General features: G+C 36.8%; 1 protein-coding gene and 1 non-coding gene across 2 annotated transcripts in view; both read left to right on the top strand.

The window, feature by feature from the left end:
- Window positions 1-19046, top strand: part of CFAP36 (cilia and flagella associated protein 36) — a 119421-nt gene that overhangs the window by 52532 nt on the left and 47843 nt on the right. The gene's annotated exons all lie outside the window — the stretch shown is intronic.
- LOC122744913 lies at window positions 8750-8853 on the top strand. Its single transcript, XR_006355247.1, has one exon. It is a non-coding gene; the product is annotated as a U6 spliceosomal RNA (small nuclear RNA).

Below are 19046 nucleotides of genomic sequence, written 5' to 3'. Positions count from 1 at the left end.
ACCTTTCACCTTCTGAGGATATTCCTTCCAACCTAACCTATGACGATTCTGAAGTAGAAAAGTGGAAAAAGAAATTTAAGGTGAAACAGATCAATGGCATCTGGGTGTCCTCCGGAAGGTAAGCCATTTTCTTCCCCGGAAATTCTACCACCAGGTATGCCTCTCTGTTCACAGAAAAGGCCATTTTGGTACACAAGGCATTGTAGACTCTATTAAGAGAACCTGATAGCACCAGTGTGACTAATACCAGCATCTCGAATCTGCTCGGGCTGCTCCACATGTCAGTCTTATAATCAGTATGCTTTTAAGGCCAAAGCTTATGGAGGGCGTCCTCTGCATATACACCTTTTGAGCACTTACAAATTGATTATATTACTATGCCAAAGCAGGACATTATAAATTTTGCCTTGTTATAATTGATCAGCTCACTCGGTGGGTGGAGGCCTTTCCCAGCCCCGAGCCACAGCTGCCTTTGTTGCCAAAATTCTTCTTAAAGAGATAGTACCTCGTTTTGGGCCCACTAGCCGCATCGATTCTGACAAAGGCACACATTTCACTGATTCGATGTTTATCCCAAATCTACTCTTTCTGGGAGTGACTCCAAAATTCCACACGCCCTACCATCCACAAAGTTCAGGCCAAGTTGAACGTATGAATAAAGAGCTTAAGAGTATGATTGGCAAATTATGTACTGAAAACCCATTTGAAATGGCCTGATGTTCTACATTGGCATTATTCTATCTACGAAGTAGACCAAGAGGAGAACTTCATATATCTCCTTATGAAATGCTTTTTGGTCACCCTCCTATCCAAGCTAAAACTTTTTCCCAGTTTATACATCACTGGTGGAGGGTGATACTTCTGTTGCCGCCTACTATACAAGAATTACAGACTAGACTATGTGAACTTCCATGAGGCAGGAGCTGTGGTCCAGGCTGGTCCTTAGATTTTCTCACTTGCATGATTTAAATCCAGGAGACAAAATATATGTAAGAATTTTCAGAGAACCAGTGGAACTCACTAACCTGCCTGGGAAGGACCTTTTCAGGTATTATTGACAACTCCTACTGCCATTAAAATTGGTGAAAAAGACTCATGGATTCATTGCTCTCATATAAAGCCTGCACCATGCATAGTGAAGAGATTTCAGATAGACCTGAGGTAGACGCTAAAGATGTTAAAACCCTAACGATAGCAACTGTTAAAGAGCAAGAGAGTTCAGAGGAAACAGGCAGTTCCCATTTAATAATCCAGCTGATCCAGTTAAATGCTTTGGGACTCAGTCTTCGTAAAGTATCAGGAGACGGAAATTGCCTTTTTAGGGCTTTAGCAGACCAGCTAGAAGGTCACTGTAGAAATCATCTCAGACACAGACAAGAAGTTGCTTCTTATATGATTAACCATAGACAAGAGTTTGAGTCTTTTAGAGTAAATGACTCCCCTTTTGAAGAATATGTTGATGAACTAAGAAATTTGGAAGTGGGGAGGAAATGATACAATTGTAGCATTTGCTAAGCAGCATCAGCTGAATGGTGGGTCGTCTAATTAAATTCAGCCTCTATTGAAAATCAGTGGCACAGAAAAAAACTGATGCTAGAGAACTCCACATTTTTTTACCATATAAAGAACATTATGACAGCATAGAAAGATCAATGACAATTCAGAAACCCCTGCCACTTTGGCATGCAGAGAATTGGGGAACCAGTTAAAACAATGTGGCATACCCCAAACTCTAGCAGCTTAAATACCTTAAAATTTAACAAGCATTTCCTTCCACAGCAAAAGCACTGAAGCACATGGCCTAGTTTTCTGCCCACCTCCACTATTTTTTTAAAATTCTTTTTGGTTTTTTTGTTTGTTTTGTATTGACTTTTGAAAGGCACTGAAAAGACCTGGAATTCACCACACCTTTAAGTTCTTTAAGAGCACAAAAGGGTGCTTAGCGAATCTTTTGCTTTTTATTTTTGGTTTTTGGTTTTGCTTTGTTTTTTTTTTTTTACTTTTGTTTCTTTTGCTTTTCTTTAAAAACCCGATTTTGTAAACTAGTGACTTTTCAAAGGCATTTTAAGTATATGCTATTGAATATTGAATCTTGCTAATTGAAGTCATTTCTTTTTGATGAATTAATCACACTTTAAGTATCTGCTACTGTTATACTGAGAATTCATGTATAAGATGATGTGGTCTACTTGCTAAAAGAAGATTATGTAATAATGTCTAAAAGAAGATTATGTAACAATGTCTAATATAATCAGCTATTTACATTCGTTTATTATTTATATGTCATTAAGACTCTGGGTATGGTTTGGAATTATTGTATATATCACTAATATGTTCTCAGTTATGCAGCATAGCACACATTTTTACCATCATACTGTCTTTGGTGAAATTAATGAGATTTCGGAAGTATGGAAACTTATCATTTCAGAGACTAACTTGCTGTGAACTCTGATGCAGGCCCTGGAGAGAATATATGTGCAACAAAAGGAGAGACAGGTATACGTAAGTCCATGGTTTGCTTATGATGGTGACTATGTAGAGCACAATTACTAGGCACAGTCCAGTATTCATCCTCTCTCCCCTCCTAATTTAACCTAATTTAACTGATCATACTTATCTTTTATCTCACCAGTTGAATTCACCTGTGGCCTAGCACAATCACTGGCTGTCTCGGAACATGAGATATGGTATATAACCTTTCCATAACATTTTCAGGTGTCATGAACACATACTAGATTTGACTTTGATCCAGACACATGGTGGTAAAAAGGGTTACTGATTGCAAAACTACCTCAACCCTCTATTGGAAGTCTAAGGATATAAAGGAGGGAATGTAATGGAATTTATTAATTTGATCCATTGACAATGCTATGCTAAGGTTTAGTAAAAAAAAAAATACAGCAAGTCAAAACAGTTAAAGAAGATATCCAGCTTTCCAGACCAGAGTCCAGAGTCCAGAATCCAGACCAGAGTCCAGAATCCAGACCAGAGTCCAGAATCCAGTTTCCAGACCAGATCCCAGTTTCCTCCTGATGACATCTTACCACTTCAAGAAGACAAGAGAACTCAGAGACTTTATATTACTGTTTTGCTTTATTAGCTTTTACTATCTCCTTTCTGTTATATACTATCTGTAACATGTACTCCTCTGCAGAGGCTCTCCCTTTGCAAGACTAATGTCAAAAGCGTCGGTTCATGAGGAAAAAAAAAAAATCGCCCCCTCTGGACAAAACTTTCCTCTCTTCCTTTTCTGTATTGTTGTTCGCATATTATTAGTCAGCAAAAGTTATTATATTCTTTTACTGTTCCATCAAGGAAACATTCCGTTTCTTGAGGAAGCAAAGGGGGGAAATGTGGTAAAATATGAAAGTTTTTAACAGTCGGTTAGGATACTGAAAGACGCCAGTTTTTCAAGGACCACCCTTTTGGGGAGGAGATGAACAGTCCGCCTGCTGCGCATGACAGACTGCCTGCCGGGGTTTTTGACTTCCGGGGTGGAGAGAACGAGAGTAGGCCTTTTTGCCTGCTTGGCGGGACTCCTGGCGGCGCGGCACAGCACGGTCTCCCTCTCTCCAAAGGTGGCCTTTTCGGTTTGGTGAGTTTTTATAAGGAATATAGACTAAGCCTAGATTTAAGACGATTGTTATTGTATTTCTATTTTCCTATCCTTCTAATCAACAACACCTTATATACAATAAAGGCTCTATCTAGAAAACCAGAAGCTTCTTCCATTTACTAGTCTGGAGATAAATTAAGGGAAAGGTTAAGTAGGGGAGATTTATGATCTAATATCCAATTTTAAATCTCACACTATCTATCTACACCTAGATCTCAAAAGCCCACTTGTATTAGACTCTTCTCAATGGTTGAACTCATTTTAAAGCCATAATATTACAGCAACAATACCCACCCTTGAACTTTAATAACATACATTGGGAATCAGAGTGTGAGAAGACGAAACAGAAAGTGATGTTAAAAATTCAAATCAGATATCAAATGATTGTAATAATTAGCTTTTCTATAACACCCATGCATGTGCCTTTGCATATCCAGAAAGTTAATTTGTGATGATCTTTATATTTATTCAGTTGTTATCGACAGCAAAGAATGTAAACTTTTTAGAGTTAAGCATGAAAAGGATAGATTTTACAGATTGGTAAAGTGCTTTTCTATAATCTAACAAGCTTTTGAATGTGTTCTTAAAACCCTGTTTGGTTCTCATCTACTTTCTCCAGTTTAGGTGATCCAGAGTGTGCAAAGCAAAGCTCCAATCATAAATAGATTTCATTGTTTTCATTGTAGTAATCGATAAAAAGGTAAATAACTAGAGGTAAAAAAAGAAAACTACATACTATCCTATTTTCAAGGTTTTTTCCAGATCAGCCAATTTTTTACTTGTTGGGGGCTGGAACCAAGGGCAGAGAGCCAAGACATTCACAGCTCCTTAAAGGTACCTATAACGCTACAGGAGGGGTGGAATGGCTTTCAGGCAGTGAGGGTCAGAGTAGTCACTGTTATATATTATTGTGAAAGCTCTAGGGAACACAAGAATTACACAAACGTACACAAAAAATTCCTAATAATTCTGGAAAATATACTAGCCTTTCAGCAAACTATGTATCTTACCTGTATAGAAATCCCATCTGGTAGTTCTTCTAATAATGATTCTCATTGCCATATATAGGAAACAGTTGGTATGAATTCTCGCAGAGTTAAAGGGAAAAGGAGCTTTACCCTGTATATTTTCCCATTTGATTCTAAAGTATTTCCTAATAAATGTAGTAAATTTAAGAAATGTTTTACACACTCAAAATAATTGATGGTCAGGCAATATTTTATAGTTAATCAGAGATTGTGGTGAATTAATATTACATATAGTAAAAGTACCTTCAGAAGTAGCATTTCCTGCATATATTACAGATAATGAAAATTAATTAAATGGTTTTGGAATCTATGCAGCTATGGCCTGAAGTCATTAACTTCTGGTTAGGTGGCTGCACAAGAAAACTGATCTCTATCAGTTGCAAGCCTAAACTAAAACTAGCATGATCTTGGTTAGGCTGCTCTAGATACTGAGCTCTGAATTTATCAACTCCTGCTAAGTAACTATCCAAGCAAATAGACAAGGCCAGTGGGATCAGCATGGGGGAAATATTAAAAAGGGGGGGGGGCAAGGGGGAAGTGGAAACTACACATGGAAGGTAGTGGCCTTGGCTTGTGTCAACGTTATCTCTGCATCCTAACCCCCTAGACTAGAACTACTGACCCAAGACAGAACTGTGGAAAATGCAAGGACTGGCCTTTGCAAAAAATAAACCAAAACAAAACAAAAAAAAACCACGTACAAACAAGTTTTATGCAGAATAAATAGGAAATAATTAAGACACCGAGAGAAGGCATTAAAATTAAGATGCCATTGAGAAAGACTTCCTGTAGAAAATGGATTTTACTTGGGACGTGAAGGCAGTCAGGGAAGTCAGTAGGTGGAGGTTGAAGAAGGAAAACATTTCAGTTTTTGAGGGCAATATTCCACATAAGGTCTATTAGCCAATGGCTTCTAGACTGGGGTAGATTTATGACCTAGCCCAATACAACAACAGAACATGCAGCAGGAACAAGATCAGGAGACAGCGCCCGGGTCTATTCCATAACCTTAAACCCATATAATGGTGTAGGAGGGAGGAAGCTCTGACATAAAGACTTTTATCTAAGAATTGAAATTATAGAACATAAGCAAATGTAAGAAAACTTCTACTATAATGAGAAATACCATAAGTGAAAGAATCTCAGGATAAAATCCTAGATGAATATAACTATGAAGAAAAAAAAAATAAGTTGACTACAAGGAGTCAAAGAATAAATGAAATAATTGAAGGAGAGCTAAATAGAATTTTTTAAATGAAAATTTTAAAATGAAAAATTTTAAGAAGTGAAATTTGAACACTTAGGAAGAAAATAGTTTACAACAACAACAAAAAACAGATGAAAATACCTAAGTAGCTGGCACCCTGAAAAACAGAACAAAGAAAACAGAAGTCAATGTTATAATGAGGTAATAATAAATATTAGAGTAAAATCAGAAGACAAAATATTAAAAGAACAAATGCTATATCTACTATCAGAAACACACTGACCTAGCAAACTGAAATGGCATGGTAATTTAAAAATCAATGGACTCCCTGAAAACCATAATCAAATAAGAAATCCTGTCTATTATATTTCAATAAATCATAAAGCTGCCCAAAATTATTAGAGCCAGAGGGAAAGTTGAAGATAGAAAGAATCCATGAATCACCTCCAGAAAGAACTACCAAACTGAATAGACCCAGAAACATTATAGCCAAAACCCAGAGTTTTCAGGTCAAAGAAAAAAAATTATTCAAGTAACTAGGAATAAAAATATAAAATAATAAGAACCAAAATCAGGATTCCCACAAGTCAGTCAGTCAATTGATAAGCATTTATTAAGTGCCTACTAAGTACCAGGAACTGTGCTAAGCCCTGGTATATAAAAGAAGCAAAAGAGAGTCTCTGTCCTCAAGGAGCTTACAATCTCCTGAAGAAGACAAGAGGCAAACAAATAATACAAACAAGCTACATGCCAGAATAAATAAGAAATAATTAAGAGAGGAAAGGCAATTAAAATTGAGGCATTGAGAAAAACTTCCTGTAGAAAATGGCATTTTACTTGGGAATTGAAGGCAGTCAGGGAAATCAGTACGTGGAGTTGAGGAAGGAGAACCATTCCAGTTGTGAGGAACAGCCTGTGGAAAGGCTTCTAGCCCAGAGAAGGAGAATTTGTTGTGGAACAGCAAGGAGGTCAGTGCACTGAGTTCAAAGAATAAGGTGTAGAAGACTGGAAAGTAGGAGGGGGCTAGGCACTCCCATGTTACAAATTACGGGCAGTCCTAACTATACTTAGTGTAAAGTGGAACTATTTGAAGCTCCTTGGCACATTTTTCACCAAACATGGTTCTAGTCCTTCAGTTTTCCAGTTTCCAATGATTCTAGGGCAGTGATTAGATAGATGGGATGCTGTCTATGAAGGTTATCTAAGCACCCAGTGACTTACTAAGGTGATCGTCACCCCAACCTGCTACTTGCTATTTACAGCAAATATTTTCGTAATGGCATGATATGCATTTTTAGTGTCGTTTTAAGTAAGCTATAATCATAATAGATCCATATTGATGATTACTTGTGCAATTTTTACCAATAATGGTGAATTTCACAGGAAATTAAATGTTAACGTTTAATTTAAAAAATATTTCGTTGTTACCATTATTTCTACCAGCTAAAAAGGTTAAATTAAACTGTTAATTGACAGTTTCAGCCTCAAACAACCATATTCTAAGTCGCACACTCTAAAAATAGACATTAAGATCTGTTTATCAAAAGATATTCTCTTAGATAATTCCTTTATCCTATTATAACAGAGGTTTACAAAGTGTCATTCAGACCTTTGGTATCTCTAAAATACAAGAGCTAAAACTGTACCTATAAGATATATGAAGGAATATTAATTAGCCTGATACAATGCTATACACACTAAAACATATAATTAGAAGAATAGGAAGAAGCTGGATGAAGAGACTGTAAAACATGCATATTAATGCAATATTTTTGGAGAGATTTGAAGTATGATTATAATGGATTTAATGAACCTGTTTGAAAAGAGTTTCCTGATACAGCTGCTAATTCTAGTCTATAACATCACACAGCTGCTAATTCTATCCTTTGTTAGCAATTTTCATCTTTAAGCATTTACAAATAAGAATTAATCTTTATAACCCTGATACTTATTTTAATATTACTGTTCAGATGGCAAATGTTACAGATGGCAAAAAGGCTCAGAAAATTAAAATGATGTTCATGAGACTGAGTAAATATGTGTCAGTTAGCATTATTATTTTCTAAAGTACTAGTCTAATATCTCCTAAAAACATGTTCAGATTATTCTATATTCTCCATTAAAACCTATACATCATTTACACAAGGGGAAAAAAACTACTGTTAGTACAGACCAGACAGTCATGAGGCAGATGATGTCAAACTAAAGGAAATGAATTCTAGCATCTAGGATCTTCTGGAAAGAAGAGGGGGCAGTAGATAAGGCACCAGGAGGACCTGAGTTCAAATCTGACCTCGGACCCTTGACACTTGCTAGCTGTGTGACCCTGGGCAAGTCACTTAACTCCCCAATTGCTTCACCAAAAAATACAACAAAAAAGAAGCGGGGGAAGAAGTAAGCATTTATTAAGCATCTACTATGTTATGGGCACAGTGAGAAACACTTTTCAGCTATTTTCACCTGATAATATTGGTAAAGCATATTTTCCCTCCAGGGTGCTTTAAAATTTAGCTGGCCAAAGTTAGTGTATAGGCAGTGTCAGACCATAAACAGGGTTTTATTAAGTATGTAAAAAAAATTACAAAATTAACCTTTTGAAGTCTATTCAGGCAATTTCTAAGACTGAGCTGCTGTGATTTGCATTGAGGAGGAATTTCCTTCCCAAAAGTTCCTTACAGGGGGCAGCTAGTGGTGTAGTGGATAGAGCACTGCCCTGGAATTCGGGAGGACCTAGTTCAAATTTGACCTCAAACACTTAACACTTACTAGCTGCGTGACCTTGGGCAAGTCATTTAACCCCAATTGCCTTACCTCCCCCAAAAAGTTCCTTACAGTAATAAAATCACGTCTGGACAAAAACCCAAAACAAACAAACAAACACCTAAAAAACTACATTTGGTGCTCGCTTCAGCAGCACATATACTAAAATTGGAACAATACAGAGAAGATTAGCAGGCCCTGCGCAAGATGACACGCAAACTCGTGAAGCGTTCCATATTTAAAAAAAAAAATACATTAGGTGCCTTGTGTCACCATGAAGACTGCCCACAAACTTTGGCAGGCCTTCTTTTTCAGTCTCATATTCTACCCTTTACATATGTTTCTACTGTTTTATCAAATTGGTTTTTTTTTGGTTTCTAATCAAATTGAACAACTTCCAATGCCTTCAAATATGCCCTGGTGCACAAGCCTCTGCTCATTACTATTTCTCTGCCTAACGTGTCTTCTTCCCCTCCCATTCTCCATTCTTTTTGAATTTTCTTCTCATCCTTTCAAACCAAATTTAAATACAACTAGCTTCATTAAGTTTCCTGTTATATTTCCAGGCAGTAACTACCTTCTCCTAACTTGGATGGTTCATGACAATTTGTGCTTCTCTAAAAGGTAACAAATCTCTAAAAATGTCTAGATGGCTGAGCATTCAGAAGACCTGCCCTTGTCTTCACCCTTTCCCCTACCCAAGGCCACCCAGAATCCAACCAGTTGCTTGATTGTTCACAACGATTTAAACGAGATGAGAATCACCTAGTCATTCTTTCAGGTGATATGGAGATCTACTAGGCCTCACTGCCCTGACGCTGTGTCCGAGGATACTCTAGTCCTTAATTTGCTCTGGCATTGTACATCTGACCTACTGATGCACCCTAATGGACTCTTGGACCTTGTCAGTAACGATTTCTATGGCTTTTCATACTTTCCTGAAAGCTAATTTTTTTTTTTTACATGTTCTACCTCCACTTTATAAAGTGTGAGCTCTTTGGGAGCAGCTTGGTGGCGCAGTGGATAGAGCATCCGGCTCGGGAGTACCTGAGTTCAAATCCGGGCCTCAGACACTTAACACTTACTAGCTGTGTGACCCTGGGCAAGTCACTTAACCCCAATTGCCTCATAAAAAAAAAAAACAAAAAAAAAAACAAAAAGAAAAGTGTGAGCTCTTTGAGAAAAAGGACTGTCTTGTTTTTTGTTTGTTCTTATCTCTTAGGACTTAGTACCACGTGCTTGGCACATAGTAAGGCATAATAAATGTTTTTTTTTCATTCATTGTTCACTTGTTTGTTTATTCGTTCATCCATTCATTCATAATTATTCTGTATTTTTGTTCTCACTTTCCTCCCTTTCTCCTCTTCTCTCTCCTCACCCCTTCCCCTTGTCATATCTTCCTACAAGACCATAAGCTTCATTTGGTTTAGAGACCTGGTCTTATCTAAAACTTTGTATTGCCCCAGTACCTAGTACAATGTGCTGCCCCAAACAAGCACTTACTAAATGTTTTTTCACATTAAAATTGAAAATGAAGAGAAAATCAATTCTATCTTCAGATAAAAAGCATAATAATATATGCTATATGGCTAAGCATTCTAAGAAAGTAGGCTGTATTATGAATTAGCAACATCTTCCAAAGTATTTTCCAGGGTAGCCTAAGCAATAGGCTCTGGTAGCAACTTAATTTTGTATTCATCAATAAGTATTTAAAGTCAATAAGTTCTTTATAAAAATTCGGGAGTCACTGGTTCATAGAACTACATAACACTATTGGCTTCTTCCTATATCCTTTTTTTTTTTAATTATTTTTTTTTTTTGTGGGGCAATGAGGGTTAAGTGATTTGCCCAGGGTCACACAGCTAGTAAGTGTCAAGTGTCCGAGGCCAGATTTGAACTCAGGTACTCTTGAATCCAGGATGAGTGCTTTATCCACTGCGCCACCTAGCTGCCCCTGCCTATATCTTTATAAAGTAAGCAAAGAATTTATTTTATCTGCATGAAACATATAATTAATGTGTCAAATACAGGTTATAAGCAAGTTCAGCTTTTCTGTGATCCAATTTACATCTTAGGAAGCACTATAGCTCCCTAGCTACTATATATTTCATAATCTATATAATTTTATAAGTTATTTTGAAATAAATTAATTCTTACATAAATGTTAAGTGAGGTTCATTTATTTCTCTGGAATTATGAGATTTTCTATTTCCTGAGAAAATAAAATTACATTAAAAATGTCAAGCAACAATTCTGAACAAAGCAAAACCAAATGGTAGTTATTTTATTAAAACTTTTAGTAAAATGTAAACATAATGCCACAATTGTCAGTACTGGGAATATAAAGCTGAGGTAGTCAAGTCAATAAGCATTTATTAACTAAGCACTTATTATGTACCAAGCTGGGGATACAAAGAAAGGCAAAAAACAGTCCCTGCCCTCAACTAGCTCAGTCTAATGTGAGAGGCAACATGCAAACAACCATATATATACCAGATATAGACAAGATAAATTGGAGATAATTCAACAAAGGAAAGCACTAAAATTAAGGGGGATTGGGAAAGATTTAATGTAAAAGGTGGGATTTTAGCTGAGACTTGAAGGGTAGATCATATGTACATATTACAAGGAAAAGGACAGACCCAAAGGGCCCCTGATATCATCTTCTCAGTCTGGTAGATTAGTCTGGGATTGTAGGTTGTTGTATTGCAAGCTTGGTCATATCTGCTGTTGTGCTGTCATTTGTTAGTTTCTCTATGGGTTACTTTCTTCTAGCCTACATTGCTATTTACTCATTGTTTATCAATTATTGTTGCTATCTGTCCATCTCCATGTATGGAGAGGTGTCAGTTGTTTTAATCATAGTCTTCTGGCCATTTTAGCTCTGTTTGTGAGTCAGGACCCACATCTTCACCTCACCAGCCAGCAGAAGCCTTCAGGATTACATTAATTCTATTTTTGAATGCTTTTGTTTCTGCTTAGACTCTGTTTCTTGAACTCAACCTGTTCTTTGGGTTGTGGTGATAGGGATAAAGTAAATCTTTTGAGATGCATCTTATAGACCCAGGTAGTTACCAGAGTCATGATAGTAGCTGAAAGCAATTTGATATAGGTTATACATATGCAATCATGTAAAACATATTTCTACATTAGTCATGTTGTGAAAGAAGAAACAGACTAAAAGGTAAAAACACGCAAAAATTAGAAAATGAAAATAGTATGCTCTCATATGCATTCAAATTCTGTCAGTTCTTTCTCTGGAAGTGGATAGCATTTTCCATCATAAATCCTTTGGAACTGTCTTGGATCATTATATTGCTGAGAAGAGCTAAGTCTATCATAGTTGATTATCACATAATGTTGTTGTTACTGTGTATGTTTTCTGGTTCTGCTCACTTCACTCAGCATCAGTTCATGTAAGTCTTTCCAGGTTTTTCTGAAATCAGGCCCCTTATCATTTCTTATAGCACAACAATATTTCATTACATTCATATACCACAACTTGTTCTGCCATTCAGCAATTGATGGGCATCACTTCAGTTTCCAATTTTTTGCCACCACAGAGAGAGCTGCTATAAATATTTTTGTACAAGTAGGTCCTTTTTCCCTTTTTTATGATCTCTTTGGAATACAGATTAAGTAGGTAGCAGTAATGCTGGATGAAAATGTATGCACAGTTTGACTGCCCTTTGGGCATAGTTCCAAATTGCTCTTCAGAATGGTTGGATCAACAGTGTGTTAGTGTTCCAATTTTTCCACATCCTCTCTGACATTTATAATTTTTCTTTTCTGTCATATTAGTCAATCTGATAGGCATGAGGTGGTAATTCAGAGTTATTTTAATTTGCATTTCTCTAATCAATAGTGATTTAGAACATTTTATATGATTTTTCATAGTTTTGATTTCTTTTGAGGAGGTGGGGCAATGGGGGGTTAAGTGACTAGCCCAGGGTCACACTGCTAGTAAGTGTCAAGTGTCTGAGACCAGATTTGAACTCGTCCTCCTGAATCTGGGGTCAGTGCTTTATCCACTGTGCCACCTCGCTTCCCCCAATAGTTTTTATTTTCTTCATTTAAAAGCTGCTGTTCATATATTTGACCATTAATCAATTGAGGAGTGACTTGCATTCTCATAAATTTGATTCAGTTTTCCATATATTTGAGAAATAAGATATTGGCACAAATTTCTACCAACAGTTTTTCTCTCAGTTACTAGGGGGCAGTGACTAGCCCTCTCCCCAAGTCCATTTAACTACTTAACACCTGGTAGTTTTTACAAAATGTTTGTTACTTCAAAGATATAGCAAGAAGAAGTGCAAAAACATTTTCCCCCCAATACTTCAGTGGTCTATCTCCACTGAAGTGAGTAGAGGAGGAAGAATTATGTTCATAATTAGCTCAATTTCTATGTAGCAGTGGTTATCCATAAGCAGCAATCTATACCCAATTATTTCCTCCACTAAACTGGTGTCCTGAAGGTCAGTCTCAGTGATTGCTCCTTGTTCCTTGGGACATTGGTGGTCTACTGGCTGTAACATCTGGCCTAGATTCAACTCCTAGATTCCTGTGGCTTTGAAATTCCCAATGTGAGAGACTCCACTCCTTGAAACTAGAATGGGAAAGAAAGAACAAAAAGGCCAAGAATGCCTCATTTCTCTGGGACCATATGGCATGGATTGGGGAGGGCACTAAGGACCTTCCTGTTACCACATGGTCTCCCAACCAGATGTATTGCATCACTATATTATAGTGAAATACAGTGAAGAAAAAAAGTAATGGTGCTGACTCAGGCTCTTTCGAAGATGTCGTCAGTTCTGGCCGCATAGCCAGTGGAAAAAATGCTATTTCTAACCGTGTGGTGAGCCAGCCTGAACCAGTTATAGAAGGGTCACATATGTTTCTGTCTCTCTAAGACATTTCTTTCACATATCATCATGATTCCTAAGGAAGCATCTCCTTAGTATCCTCAATATGGAGACACTATTTAGCAAGCTGATGGTATCTGTACATATACCAGATCCCCATTACATTAGCTTATACTCCTGGACCCCCTCAGTTGTGGGTCCAGCAAATATTCAGAACCATAGCTCACCAACAAAAGGGGTCACGAATTCAAAGCAAAATATACTTAAATAGCAAAGCAAAATAAATAATGATGAGGAAAACTTCCCTCACATACATAAAGGTAATTTTGTTCTTCATTGATCCCATTTGGGGTTTTCTTGGCAAAGGTTCTGGAGTGGTTTGCCATTTCCTTCTCCAGCTCATTTTATAGATGAGGAACTAAGGCAAACAGGGTTAAGTGACTTGCCCAGGATCTCATAGCTAGTATCTGAAGCCAGATTTGAACTAAGGAAGATAAGTCTTCCTGATGTCAGCCCCAACACTCTATCTACTGTACAAGCTAACTGCCCACATAAAGATAAACTCTTCCATAAATTTACTCTTCTGGTAGGAGAGGAAACATATATGCCCAGGTAATACACATTCAATGCTTCCAGGGTTTTACCCAAGCTGAAATTCCTTTCTACCAATGCTACTATTTTATTCACCTGGCATCTAACTAGTATTTCATTCATATATCAAGGTATCAGAAATCAGTTACGAGAAGCAAGACACAGTACTAGATTTTACTTTACTGCCTTTATTGCCACCTTTGCATTGAATACAAAAGTTCATTTAGAAATGCAAGTATGCTAACAGGCTTTGACATAGTACCATATTTCAAAAACTGTGTCAGCTGAGATTAAAATACTCATACACATTTTGCTTTTTATATGGAAAGATTAGAACATTATCATTTGTAGTAGGATTATAGGAAATCCTGAAAATGGGGCTTAACATTGAATAGAATCATAGACCTAGAGCATGAAGGCAGCTTGGAGTTCTTCCAGCCCATTCCTCTCATTTTACAGATGAAATAGAGGCCCAGAGAGTTAGAACAAAAGTTGTTAGTTTGTGTGTTGATTTCTTCAATGTTGCTTGATAAAACAGTAATTTGTTAAAATTCCATGAATGTGTTTTATTGTTGGAAATAATGATGAATCCCCTGCCCTGCTGCCTCAGATCTCTGTGGAAAGATAAGATGGTTGCAATATCGTTTGTTGAAGAACTATGAATGACTTAAACTATTTTCAACATAACAATGACCCCCCCAAAATCCCAAAGGACTAACAATGAAGCATACTATTCACCTCTAAAGAAAGAACTGATAGTCACTGAACACAGACTGAAGCATTCTATTTTCTACTTTCTTTCATTTTTTTCTTTTACTCAAATTTTCTTATACAAAACTACCAATATGATAATTTACATAATTTCACATGTATAACCTATATCTGATTGCTCACTGCCTCGGGGAGGGAAGAGAGGAAGGAAGGGAAGGAGGGATAAAATTTGAAGCTTTAAATAAAAATGTTTATTATTAAAAAAAAAGTCAGTAGGGAATAAAAAAAAGTCCTGACTAAAGAGCAAAAGTTGTAACAAAGAATAAATAGTGGAGAATGCTCAGGATTGGTAGAAAAGAGAAATGGAGTCCACAGCAGCTTGAAAATAATATAATAGAGGGGCAGCTAGGTGACGCAGTGGATAGAGCACCGGCCCTGGAGTCAGGAATACCTGAGTTCAAGTCCGGCCTCAGACACTTAACACTTACTAGCTGTGTGACCCTGGGCAAGTCACTTAACCCCAATTGCCTCAAATAAAAACAAAAAACCAGAAAATAATATAATAGGTATAGTGAAAAGAACAATGGATTTCAAGTCAGGAGAGTTCATTGAGTACAGGGACTGTTCAATGTTCTGTGATTGTGTTCCCAGTGCCTAGTAGAGTGTTTTGCACTTAGATATGTAAATGCTTGTTGAATTATTCAGTTAAATTGAGAGATCTAATTTGGAACCAGGGATGATGTTTAATAGTTGTATAATTTGGGGTGATTTACTTAATATCTCTAAGCCCCTGTTTCCTTATCTGCAAAGTGGGGATAGTAATTTCTTCACTACTTAAGTTACATGTTTGTTGTGAGGCAAGTGCTTTGCAAATCTTAAACCAATGTGAAGTATTATAATTTCATTATGTTTAAAAAAATCAACCAGCTGGAATTTGGCATTCTTTCTGATTCTAAAATTCTGTTATTTTGTGAACCCTATGTACCGGGTACTAAAGTTACTCATCTCATTTTACAGATGAGGAAACTGAGGTTCAGGGAGGTTAAAAAATTTGTCCATGATCATGTATCTGGTAAATATCTGATACAGGATGCAAATTCTGGATTCCAAATTTAGAATTCTCTACACTAAACCATCCTTTTCTCCCATGCTGCAACTTAATTTGAGCAACTGAATTTTTTATATATCATAGAAATATTTCTAAATTAGGAACAATATTTAGAATGAAAAAAATGTTTGAGTTCTTTGATGCTATTGAGAACAGGTAGGCCAGAAATGATCCTAAACAGGGTTCCCAAACCTAAGATACCACTAAAGAATTTTAAAATGTGGCAGGTAATCATTTATTTGCCAACCCACAGCAAGTTTATCCACCCCCTTGCTGTTATGTAAAACAAGTAATCAAGTGAAACTATTGGCAAAGAACATATAATTTAGGATTTTTTACTCATTCTGCAGCTTAGATAAATGGTAGCTTATAGGACTAAAATAGTTGTCTTATTATTATTTGTTTATTTGGAAGTTGAATTCAGAATACCAAAGGTAGTAATTAACGAGGTCAAAAACAAAATTTCTGTACAACTGAGCTTTACATTTTAAAATAATGCTTTTGTTGCCATTGGTATTTTTAAGACTACCCCTAAGAATGGAATGTTACCTGTCAGATCAAGAATATAGGAAAGGTTGGGGCAGCTAGGTGGCACAGTGGATAAAGCACCGGCCCTGGATTCAGAAGTACCTGAGTTCAAATCTGGCCTCAGACACTTGACACTTACTAGCTGTGTGACCCTGGGCAAGTCACTTAATTCCCATTGCCCCCCCACACACACACACAAAAAGAATATAGGAAAGGTTTACTATAGTTAGAAGTGGGGAAGAGGAAGGAGCCTGGTTCTGGACTTAGAGTGAATAGAGTAAGACCATTGCTTATAGAGGAGTTGCATAGTTTCTCAGTGGAAACTGAGGGAGTTCTCTGTGCCAATGAAATCACAGTTCTGCACCAAAAACAAACAAAAAACCAAACCAAACTATTACTAAGACAGTCAAGGATAAACAAGTGGGATTTTTTTGGATAGAATTCCTGTCTTCAACAGTATTCTTTTTTTCCCCTCTTAAATGTGTATTGATACCTTTTGTTCTTACATCACTTACATCTCTCAATTATAATAACGAATAAAAAAGAAATTATCAGCAAAACAAACCGACATCAGTCAGATTTGCACAATTCCACATCCATAGTCTCCTACCTCTGGAAATAAGAGGAAAGTATATTCTTACATTTATTCTTTGAACCCAAGATTGGCCAAAGTTTCAGAGTATCCATTTTCTTTTTCTTTTTTTTTGTTTTGTTTTGTCCCCAGTAAAAATTTCTCAGGCGAAAAGGAGTCGGGAGAGGAAAAAGTTTAAGAAGCCCTGCTCTACAATTTGGAACTATGCCCAAAAGGCTATAAAACTATGCCTACCCTTTGACCCAGCAATATCACTATTAGATCTATATCCTAAAGAGATCATAAAAAGAGAAAAGGAATTGGAAATTGAGAGGACACCCATCGATTGGGGAATGGCTGAACAAGTTGTGGTATATGAACATTGTGTGATGATCAACGGTGATAGACTTAGCTCTTCTCAGCAATTCAATGATCCAAGACAATTCCAAAAGACCCATGATAGAAAATGTTCTCCATATTCAGAAAAATAACTATGGAGTCTGAATGCAGATCGAAGCATACTATTTTCACTTTTGTTGGGATTTTTTGTTGTTGTTGTTTGTTTCTTTTCCTGTGGTTTTCTCCTTTTGTTCTGATTCTTCTCTCACAACATGACTAATGTGGAAATGTGTTTAACATGACTGTAATGTATAGCCTATATCAGATTGCTTGCTGGGGGAGGAAAAGGAGGGAGGGAAAAATTTTGGAATTCAAAATCTTACAAAAATGAGTATTAAAACTATCTACATGTAATTGGAAAAAAAATACTATTAAAAAAAAAGAAGCCCTGCTCGAGACGAAAGGGTAGGGAAACTGTGACTTGTTTGTTTGTTTTTACTATAATTCTAAATTGTTTTCCAGAATAGTTGAACAATTCACAGCTTTACCAACAGTGTGGAGTATGTACAAATTTTCACAATCCCTCCAATACTATCTCACAATGGTCTTTTAAAAACAAAAGACATAGGAATTTAAACTTACAGTGAAGGTTTCAGGGACAATGGAAGGCCCCTCATAGAATTTTCTGGGTTTTTGTTTCTAATTCAGCTATTTCATGGATTGCCTTAATTTTTCAAACTGAAAAATGTGTAAAATATCCCTCATAAGAGTAGAAAGTCATGTTAGAGGTATCCAAGTGCCATAGAATGAACATTAATCTCAGAATCAGCATTCCTTTATTTTGCTCCCATATTTTAAGAAGGTTGCATGACCTTAGGCAGGTCACAATAATAGCTAGCATTTCCATAGTTCTTTTTTTTTTTTTTTTGCGGGGCAATGGGGGTTAAGTGACTTGCCCAGGGTCACACAGCTAGTAAGTATCAAGTGTCTGAGGCCGGATTTGAACTCAGGTACTCCTGAATCCAGGGCCGGTGCTTTATCCACTGCACCACCTAGCCACCTCCTTTCCATAGTTCTTTAAAGTTTGCAAAGTGATTTACTTCCATTATCTCACTGATCCTGACAACCCACTGAGGTAGGTTCTATTATTTTTATGAAAGAGAAAACTAAGGCTAAGATTAAATAGTGACTTGACTGTGCCCAGGCTCAAAGAACTATTTAAGAGTTTGAGGCCGGATTCAAAGGAAGGTCTACTTAACTAGACCATTTAATCCCCTATTCACTTAATCTCCAAGATACACTTTGTACTGGACTTGCTTTGAGAAAAAAAACTTTGTAAACCTTTAAGATCTAAATAAATATGAAATAGTGTTAGTGAATTAACATATGCCAAATGACAAAGAGAAAAAGGTTAGTGACCCTCTGTCAAACTGCGCCCGGCTGAGTACAGAAAGTGCTCCTGGGATTCAAATCCAGATTGGAAAAACCTCAAACCAGTTAAGCACTTCCGAGAAGAGCCAGAAAGATAAAAGGAAAAGCTGGTGGGAAAACAAAAATAAAGAGCCTGGGTGGGGGTGTTCCGTGACTTGAGACAATGGCATGATTTGTAAAGCACTTTGTAAGTGTTAAGAACCTATATAAACGTTAGCCATTAATAGGAACCTATCAAAGTAAGACACAATTTGGGGTCGGGAAGGCTGGGTATGGCAAGATGAAGGAGTC

Source organism: Dromiciops gliroides, chromosome 2 (genome assembly GCF_019393635.1).
Source record: "Dromiciops gliroides isolate mDroGli1 chromosome 2, mDroGli1.pri, whole genome shotgun sequence".
Classification (NCBI taxonomy): domain Eukaryota; kingdom Metazoa; phylum Chordata; class Mammalia; order Microbiotheria; family Microbiotheriidae; genus Dromiciops; species Dromiciops gliroides.
The sequence above is the reverse complement of the archived record's forward strand: the minus strand, read 5'-3'. Positions and strand labels throughout refer to the sequence as shown.